Genomic DNA, 9591 nt, shown 5'->3' with positions numbered 1-9591 from the left:
CCCGAGGGGTCCGGCTCCCAGTTTGAAGGATGGGTAAACGGTACCTGTTTACGTGCTGAGATTTGGGCTGAGAAATGATCGATTAGTTCAAGTCGTCTATGATAAAGATGCAGGTCCCTCTGGAGTTCCTCCCAGTCATATTTGGTAGGTCGGGGGATAAAGGTAAGTCCCCTTTCCGATAGATGGATCTGGTTTGTGGAAGGGGTGAAAAGAGCGGATAGGTTCAGAATGCTGGAGGGTGAGTCCCAGCCCAAGTTCCGGGGTGAGTTTGGCATTAACATTTGGGTTTTGGATGTTAGTGTAAATTTAATTGATCCATCCAGTTGAGAAAGATTAAACTGGCTGTTGGTCCAGTCCAGTGAATATTGTCTTTTTCCGTATGAAAGGTGTCATGTGGAATTTCCAGTAAGAACGGGACAGAGTTTACCATAATATCATTTATCATTTTGAGATTATTGCGCTGAGGCGTGGAAAGATTTGAAGAGAAGTTTATTATTGGGAAGTAGATGTCTGCATTGGGAAAGGCTGACTTAGCTTGCCTGAAAAGCGCCTTGAGTTGTTTGGTGGTTGTCTTTTTGGGATCTTGATTCATGTTATTGAGACCTACGGAGAGAATGACAATTTTAGTTTGTGGATATGTTGGTGTTTTTTCCATTACCTTCAGAAAGTGATAGGCGTTGGCCCCCGGATAGCTGTCCAGTTGAACCTGCTGGTGATGGTAGGGGGGGGATCCGGTTAATATTTGAGTCACCCAGTATCAGGACTGGTTTTCTAGCTTTGAAAAATCAGTCCTGGATTTTTCTGGCCGGACGCGCTAGGTGGTAAGAAGGAGTAAAGGTGCGTCTTGTTATGGATGGTGAGGTTTGTTGGATTTCTGCTGCTGGGGAGGTGATTTGTTGATCCGGGATGTCCAAGGGGGTGAGGGGAGGGGATGGCGAGGGAGTAGAGGAAACTAAGAGGGAAGAAACATTAGGGTTATTCAGTGAGTGTGGAGGTGGAGAAGGTTGATCTGTTACCAAAACGGAGTGAAGGGTTGAGGTTGTAATTGGTGGTTGTTCGGCGGAGGCACTGGTGGCAACAGGCCCTGGTGGTAGCAGGCCGGCCGACATGGATCCCCCCATGGGCATGGTAGGGGAGGGCTCAGAATGGGTGTTTTGTAAGTCAGGTTCGACCTCTTTGGACCCTTTCATCATAGATGCCTCAGCCCCTATCCGCTTGGGTCTGCTAGGGGTTAGGGGTTAGGGTTAGGGGTTAGGGTTAGGGTTAGGGTTAGGGTACTGGTACGGGACACGTCCAGAAGACCAGTCCGCGCCCGGTACCACATCCAGTACTGAGACTTGAGGGTTGCGGATCCTTGTTTTTATGAACAGCCAGCACGTCAAAAAACAACAAGTTGGGGAATCCCAAAACGTCAAAAAGTGACGCAAAGGGGGCCTTCTCCTTCCAGTTCACCAAAGACTCTTTTAGCTAATTCTCCAATGTTTATTGACGTTGCTGTGATCAATACATTCAATCATTGGTTTCTCAGAGTTCTTGATAAAATAATCAAAGCTAACATCAAAATGCTCTTTCATTGATTTACAATCCTTTCCAACTGCGGTCAAATGAGCCGCCGTTCACATTTCCGTGGTCACATCAAGAAGCTCCGTGGAGTCTGGTGGAGATTTTCCAGCGTTCTCAGTCCTGCTACCGTAAGTATTGGATGAAACTCACACAAAAAATCCAGTGATGCTGATTTGACCACAGAAATGTGAACGGCGGCTCATTTGACTGCAGTCAATGTGAAGATACCATCTTCTCTTCTCCAGAACCTGAACTAGACACTAGGAACAGATGAGGGTTTAGTGCATGTGCAGCAGAGCTGTTGATGGAAAGAAGATCATTCATTCAGACAGAGTCTGTCCAAGACAGTTTGATTGACAGAGATTTAAAAGGAGAAATACTCGGAAATGCAAAAACAAAATGATTTCTTATTACATTTGTTCTCTTTCAGAAGAAAAATGCCACACATACATGTGAAAAACTCAAAAAACAGCATTTTTATCAGAGGGGTCCTTAGCCAAATGTCAATATGTGACGACTTTGAAGTGAGAATGTGTTGATCAGTCGTGTCCCGGTTGCCAATGGGCTTAAAGCCCCGCCCCCACACAAAATCAGGTTTAAGTTCTAAAGCAGAAATTCTGAATCTAACAGAAAATTACGGACTGAAATCAAAGAGAAAGACATTTAAAACACATAGTTTTCCCAATTTTATAGTTTTGTTTTCAACATTTTCCTGGGAATTTAAAACTTTTCTCTTGTTTTTTTTAAATTTACAATGTGGTCTTTTACTCACTTCAAGCTGATGCTGATTTAACTCCATACAAATCTGCTAAGAGTAGCTTGAAATACTGTTTTTGGAAAATGCAAAACTGGTTCTACAAACTACATGTGTGCCGCTTGATAACCAGACCGCATCCGTCTAACATGCATAATTTTTAAAAACCACAAAGTGAACTTTTTCCATTATAATTCACTCCACATCCCAGAAACCAAGAGCTGTCCTTCATGTTCCGCGCCCGCTTATTAACGCCATTCACCTAAAGGAAATGCCATTTGTGATTTTGAATTCAACTAAGATCAGAGTCCCCGTTTTTTTTTTTTTTTACATCATTATCATTCATGATAGCACTGGCAGTGGAGTGATGGAAATTGATGGATCAGAAAGGGCACCAGGAACAGGTGGAGAAGCAAGAATGTTAAACGAATGTAAAATAATATTAAAATAAGAGCAACTGTAAAAAGACAGATTTGGGAAAAGTATTAAAGACGGATTAAGGTGTGAGTGAGCAGTATTTTAGGCAGAGCAAAGAGATATGACAGGCCTGATTCGACTTCAGAGGACAGCATGGAGCCTATGGAGAGCACAGGAGAAATAGAGATGAAAGAGATTGTCTATGATTCAGGTAGTCTGAGGGGATGACTATAAAAATGTGCTCGGCATTTGATAAGCCTCATTTATATCTGCATTCACTTCTGCTTTCTGTTTCTCTGGCGGAATTGCCAGCAGTGAGACAGAAAGGAGCCCGTTGGGCTTATCGACCTGCTGCACACCTGAACGGCGGGTTGAAACTCGGCTGCAGCCGAGAGGTTGCCTCTGCGCCGGACTCTCCAAAACCAGAACTCTCATCGCTTCAGAGAGGCTCTCATCTTATTCTTCACGAGGAATTCAACCCCGACTTTGTCCCTTCAGAGGAGGGAGACTTCACGCCCTTGTTCTCACACCTTTTATGAGGGATGTTCATACACTAAAAGTAGGACACATCTTTCCTCTCTTTGTAAAATCATTTTGTTAGACATTTAAAGGGGTAAATTTGTATAACTTTATTTTTTGGATGACAGATCCAGAAAATTAAAATAAAAAGATAAGAAATAATACCTAATAAACAACAACGTTTATTAAGATGTGCCAAGGCCACAGGATGGTTTATTTGTTTAACAGAAACGCGAAAAATCCATCTGCTTCCAGTTTAGGTGCTGATCTCTGGAACCGGCGAATATCAGATAATAAAAACGGCGGTGCGTGGTTACGGCTGTAATCCTAAAATTGGATGGAAAAACAAAATGTTTGACACACGTTTCAGAGTTGATAAGACCTTTACAGACGAAAGCTTGTTTTCCTTTTCATCTCCCAGCTGTCAAACTTAATTGACAGAGCACAGATAGACTGTTGGGATTTTTTCTTCTTGGAATGAAATAATAACTGTTCTTTATTCTTTTACTGAACTTTAATCCACACTTGTTAAACATTTCAAACAGTCCGTTGTCTGTGCTGTCTGTTCTTCCCCGTATTAGGTTGTTGTCCTTTAATTATTAGCAAGATCAAAATTGCCACTCCTCTGACTTTTCATCTACATTAAAAGAAAGTGAGTGTGTTTAAAGTAAAATGTGACACTGAGTTCTATTGATTTGGTTTGATACTTCAAAGACCCACTTAAAGAAAAATCGTGTTTTTGGTGTTTTTAACATGTTTTTGTGGCACGCCTGAAAAAGCGGTAAAGTGAATTGTAAGGCGCTCTATCAATGAATGGTCATTTTTCAAAATCATTCGACACATGAGGTGCGCTAACTGACGAATCTTCAATTAATTGGGATAAGTGAGTCAGACTGTGTTAACTGTGTTTGTAACACTCTACACATTTGAAGCCTGGACATTTCCGATATGACTTCACATGTTTTTGTAGAAGCGGTGAAGATTACCGCTAGCAAGACATAGCTAATATCATCAGAAGCGGGGGAGGGGGCAATCAAGGACAGGGGTACTTAGCTTATCACCAACGGCCATGCCCGAACGCTTGTCCTCCTAACCCTAACCCTGTATTGAGCTAGCGAACTCTTCTGTATTGAGTTAATGAGCCTCACTGTAACAAGCTAGTGAGCTCTATTGTATTGTACCAGCGGGCTCCGCTGTTGTGAGCTGCGCTGTATTAAGCTAGCAAGCCCCACTGTACTGACGTCGCGAGCTAGCAAGTTCCACTGCAGCAAGCTAGCAAGCTCTACTGTTTCAAGCAAGTGAGCTCCAATGTATTGTGCTAGCTTGCTCCGCTGTAGCGAGCTTCACTGTATCGAGCTAGCATGTTCCACCATAGCAGGCTTGCAAGCTCTGCTGTATCAAGCTAGTAAGCTCAGTTGTGTTGTGCTAGCTTGCTCTGCTGTAGCGAGTTTTGCTGTATCCAGATAGCAAGCCCTGCTGTAGTGAGCTCCAATGTTGCGAGCTCCGTTGTCTCGAGCGAGCAAGCTCTACAGTAGCAAGCTCTGCAGTAGAGAGCTAGCTAGCTCTAGTGTAGCAAGCTCTCCTTTATTGAGTTAGCGAGCTTCGCTGTAGCAAGATGTGCTGTGTTGAACTAAGTCCCATACTGCTACACGTTAGCCATGTTAGCGTATTCACAGTGACACACCCCCCCCAAAAAAACTGACATATTGCTAAAAGAAACATTACTGTGATTATGCTAACTTCTCACTTTGTTAGTAAAGCAAAAAACTTGCAAAAAACTGGCCAACACTATTACTTGTTAGCCACGTTAGCATAAAATAACACCCAAACCTGTTATGAAAGAAGCCTGTGTTCCTCTCAAAATTGCTTTAAAATCAGTGAACATATATATAGCCAGAATTTATCCATAAATAAGGTGATCGGCATTATAAGACACATCACAGTAAATTTTCATTTTTTTATTATCAGTGCCTCTTATAGTGAGGAAAATGGGGTAAAATTGTATTTCTGTGCATTTTTTTGTCAAAATTTAGCCTTTTTTTGAATTTATCTTTTTTGAATACCAGAAACTAGTGAAGGACAGAGGCTGCACGATTCATTAAAGGTTTAATAAACTATCATCTTAATTATCTTTTTTTTGGTTAATGATGGTTAACATGTGTGCTTTACATCCACTTTGTGCATGACCTGATAAGTCGACTAATCGGAAAAGAAAAAAAAATCTGCGATTAGTCAACTATTAAAATAATCGTCTGTGGCAGCACTTCCAACGATCCCACCCACAATTCGGTGTGGAATTTCCTGCCGCTCTGCAGAAACTATGTCCTAAAAAACAACACAGATTTTACATTTTGGATAAAACAATATTATCAAATCAAATCAAATCAATCTTTATTTATATAGCACTTTTCATATAAGGAAATAACACAAAGTGCTTTACAAGAAAAACAGAGCAGTGTAAGTAATATAAAAACATTAATAACAAACAATAAAATTAAAATTAAAAATTAGGAACCCCTGCTCCAAACCAGCAGACAATACCACCACCCCTTCTTACCACCCACTCCCCTAACTGATAGAAATGGACAATAGAAAAATAGGCTGAGCACATGAATTGGTTTTTGGACACTAATCACCGCCTCACCACAGCTAGGCGGTGATGCAGGTCCCCATCCAGAGCTGCAACGGCTGAACAGCAGCTGACCCAAAGAGAGAGAGGACCCAAATGAGGAAGCACTGGATATAAAACTTGAGAATAAATAAAATTAAAAAATAAAAAGTAAAAGTAATAAAGAAATAAACATTAAAACAATAAAAACAATGAAAGAAGGAATGTTAAGATAAATTGTTAATAAATTAGTGTTAATTTATAAGACATGATAAAAACACACACAAATAAAATAAATTACAAATAAATAAATAAATAAATAAAAGAAGCAAGTTAGCTAAAAGCCAGGTTAAAAAGATGGGTCTTGAGCTTTTTCTTAAAAACATCTATGCTCTCTGCGGCTCTCAGGTCCTCTGGCAGATCATTCCATAGACGAGGTCCATAGTACTGGAATGATGCCTCTCCATAAGTTTTGGTTATCATCATTAAAACATCACTGGGAACACTTTTACAATAGATAGCTTGATTGCATCTTACTTTTACATCTGTCAACCTTTTAAAAACACAAACCTTTAAAGTTAGCGTTACATCAGTGAGTCATGTTTTTTAACCCCTAGAAGACACAGTAAGGGTTAAAAAAATAAAAAGGGTAATTTTCAACAGTTCTGCAGGTGGTCCAGGCTTTTAAAAGCTTTTCAGAAATACTCAAATGCTGCTGCTTTCAAGTTCTGAAGATCTGTCTGGGGTTTGCACTTGAAAACTGTAATCAGACAGTTTCTTTAGAAATTACAGCCTTTCATGACTTTTTTTATTTCCACAAAAATAATATTTTTATTTGTAGTGCAGGAAATTAACTAATTCAGATAGTCTCATCGTTGGCTTTTTGAATGTAAAAGAGTGCTTGGAACTTTTTTTGCAGATTATTGCAAATTTCAATTGCCTGGAGCCTTGGTTGCTTTACATTCTGCTGCCGCCACTTTGATTTCAGTCTTTAACAGGAAAATGCATAGCCTTTCCTTTGGCCTGTAGCAAGCAGCAGCTTTTCTCCCCCCTCCCCTCGATAACTGCTGATGTACCTTGCTTTAACAAGGTCACACTGTCCCAGAATGACAGGCGTTGCCTGAACGCAGAGCCCGGTCCAGACGGCTGCTTACTGCCGAACACGTCCCAGCGCCTGTCTGCTGCAATCAGTGTTGGAGGCAGGTCGTCCTGTTTGTTGCTGGAACTTGTAGCATTTAATTTGACCTATCAGCATGGCCATCAGGAACACGCATCGAAAAGTGTGTTTGGCTCCACTCTTAATGGCGCTGGCGCAGGAGCCTGTGGAACATCTGGCTTTCCCGGGCGGAGACAAGTTGATGGTTAAAATGTTTTATCAGTTTGAACACTGCTTGACCCTGCCCAGGAGCACTTTCACCAGAAAACTCCTCCTCACCCCCTTATGGAATATGCATAAGCAAAATTAGCAAATCCTGTATTTTCACAGTGAGCCCACTAAAGGTGGTATGGTTCTTCTCACAGCGGTCCATCCTGCCTCTCCTGATGTGAACTGATGAGGCCTGTCAGCGCTTAGCGTGCCACGCTAATCTCATCACGCTGCTTGTGCAGGGGAGCCTCGGCTTCTGCACTCGTTCAGCTGCTGCCCGAGTCCTAATTTTATAAACTCACATAGCTATGCCTCTCACCTAATGGCATTAGTGTCAAGCGGTTTGATAAGGATGGGTGGTCTCCTACATGATTAGCTCTTACCGTATCCCCTCAACCAGCACACGTACACGCTGATGCTGCCCACCTGCTGCGATCTAATGAATGCAATGATGTTACTGCAGAAAGGCAGGGAGTCTGAAATGATGTCGACTGCCACGAGCTCCCCGAAGTCTCTTCCTGCAGAGGAACAGGCCATGCGTAGCAGTTTGGCCTTCTGAGTTTCAGGCTTTTCCAGTGCTGATGGCTTGTGACGGCCAAAGTATTAATGTTATGTTGCTGGTTTACAACCCCAAGATGATGTCATTATATTTACATTATTCAAAGTATTGAAACATGGATTCTTGGAAATATTTTGATATTTTATTCAGAAATACTGGTATCCGTTAAAATGCAGGATTGTTTGACTACTTATTCATAAGTAGACATATATGCCTTGTTTCCACTGAGCGGTCTGGACTGGACTTTTGAGCATTTCCATTAAAAAAAATTGGCACTTTAAGCAGGACCGACTGGTACCATTATTTGGTTGTAGGTCCATAGAAAATTAAATTGCCACTATTGGAAGACATACGCTATGCAGATCAGAGAGAGTTGAAGTGAATAACTGAAAGCTGTTGACATTGACTTATAGAGCCTTATTATGGAGAGAAAATAGACTCACTCTGATTTGTGCGTGCGTAATTCTTGATTTGTAGGGCATAAATACTTTGTGTGCAGAAGTTAAAAATTGCAATGTATGCATGCACAAATTAAGATTACAACAGCTTGAAACTAATTACAAATGCAAATCTTTAAAAATTACGCACAAATCTCTTGTTATGCACGCACAAACCTCAGTTATGCACAAATCTGTAGTGAGACTGTTTTCACGTCTCACAGTTTCATCCTTAAATGATGCGTTTAAATTATACTAGAATGCTGGGTCATCAAAGTTTTCTTTTCAGCCACTTTGAACTTAGATTGTGAATAATATTTGGTAAAGCTCGACATTTTCCCTCAGAAATGTCTGATAACTAATATATAAAAAAGTCTAAAAGAGTTTTAAAAACCCTCATCTCTTTAAAGATGAAAATATTTTCCAGAACTGATCACTTCCTCTCTGCAGCCCCTCTTCTGACAGCACCTCCGACTTGAGGCTCTTTCCCAAGCGCTGGTCACCAGTCACGGGGATTGCAAGTGGCGCCGGACCCTTCTAAACACCCTCAGATTGGAGTGGGTGCTCCGTCTGGTCTGGTTTCCCCGCGTATCTTCTCTGCAGTGGTAGAATGTGGCAATAGCAGGGCAAGGCCCTTCTAAACACACACAGGGTGTAGAGGCTTGATCAGCACACCGGCCGGCTACAAATGAAGCACACACAAAATCTTGAATACACAAATCCAAACTTCCACACAAATCAAGAATTACGCACGCATAAATCGGGATGATACTTATTTCTCTCCATATCGGGGTGAACTCCAACTCCTGCCGGCTGAGCTGGGGCCTCATGAGTAATCCCAAAAAGACTTGTGGACTCTCACCATGAGCAACTCCAGAATGGCATAGAGTCCAATCAAGTTGAGGGACTGAGTTGAAGTGGAGTGGAGGTGAGTCCAGCTACACCCAGCTGCTACATCTCTACCTCCTGCACAAGCTCAGCTCCCTTCCCTCCAACACAGACGGGAGAGTTGTTCCACGTAGTCTGTTCAGGCTGGATGAACCAGACTTGTGGAAGAGCCCCAACCTCTAAGGGGCTCGCTTGTAAGCCCCAACCCAGGTCTGGTTTAAGAGTGGAGCCCTGGTGACACCAATGTAGGCGTTGTAATTGGGTCTTGATGGTTGTCTGTAATTAAAACTTTGTTAAATGTTTTGGGCTTTAAACTATCAATGTTGCCCACTTCTAAATAAGTTAAGTATTGTTTACTTCTATTTGTGAAAAAATCCAAAAGAAACAATAAACTGAAAACACAGAAAAAAACCCTCCTCTTTTATCCAGGCTTGGGACTGGCAAAGTGATTTCAAAAATCACTTAGGCAGAGTTATTTTT

The 9591-nt window shown here is 41.6% G+C and overlaps 1 protein-coding gene across 2 annotated transcripts in view; it reads left to right on the top strand.

Annotated features, from left to right (window-relative positions):
* Positions 1–9591, top strand: part of alk (ALK receptor tyrosine kinase) — a gene marked incomplete in the record, with an annotated part of 583514 nt that overhangs the window by 278955 nt on the left and 294968 nt on the right.

The sequence above is a fragment of the Oryzias melastigma genome, linkage group LG22 (genome assembly GCF_002922805.2).
Source record: "Oryzias melastigma strain HK-1 linkage group LG22, ASM292280v2, whole genome shotgun sequence".
Classification (NCBI taxonomy): Eukaryota; Metazoa; Chordata; class Actinopteri; order Beloniformes; family Adrianichthyidae; genus Oryzias; species Oryzias melastigma.
Note: the sequence above shows the minus strand (reverse complement) of the source record. Positions and strands in the feature narration are given on the sequence as shown.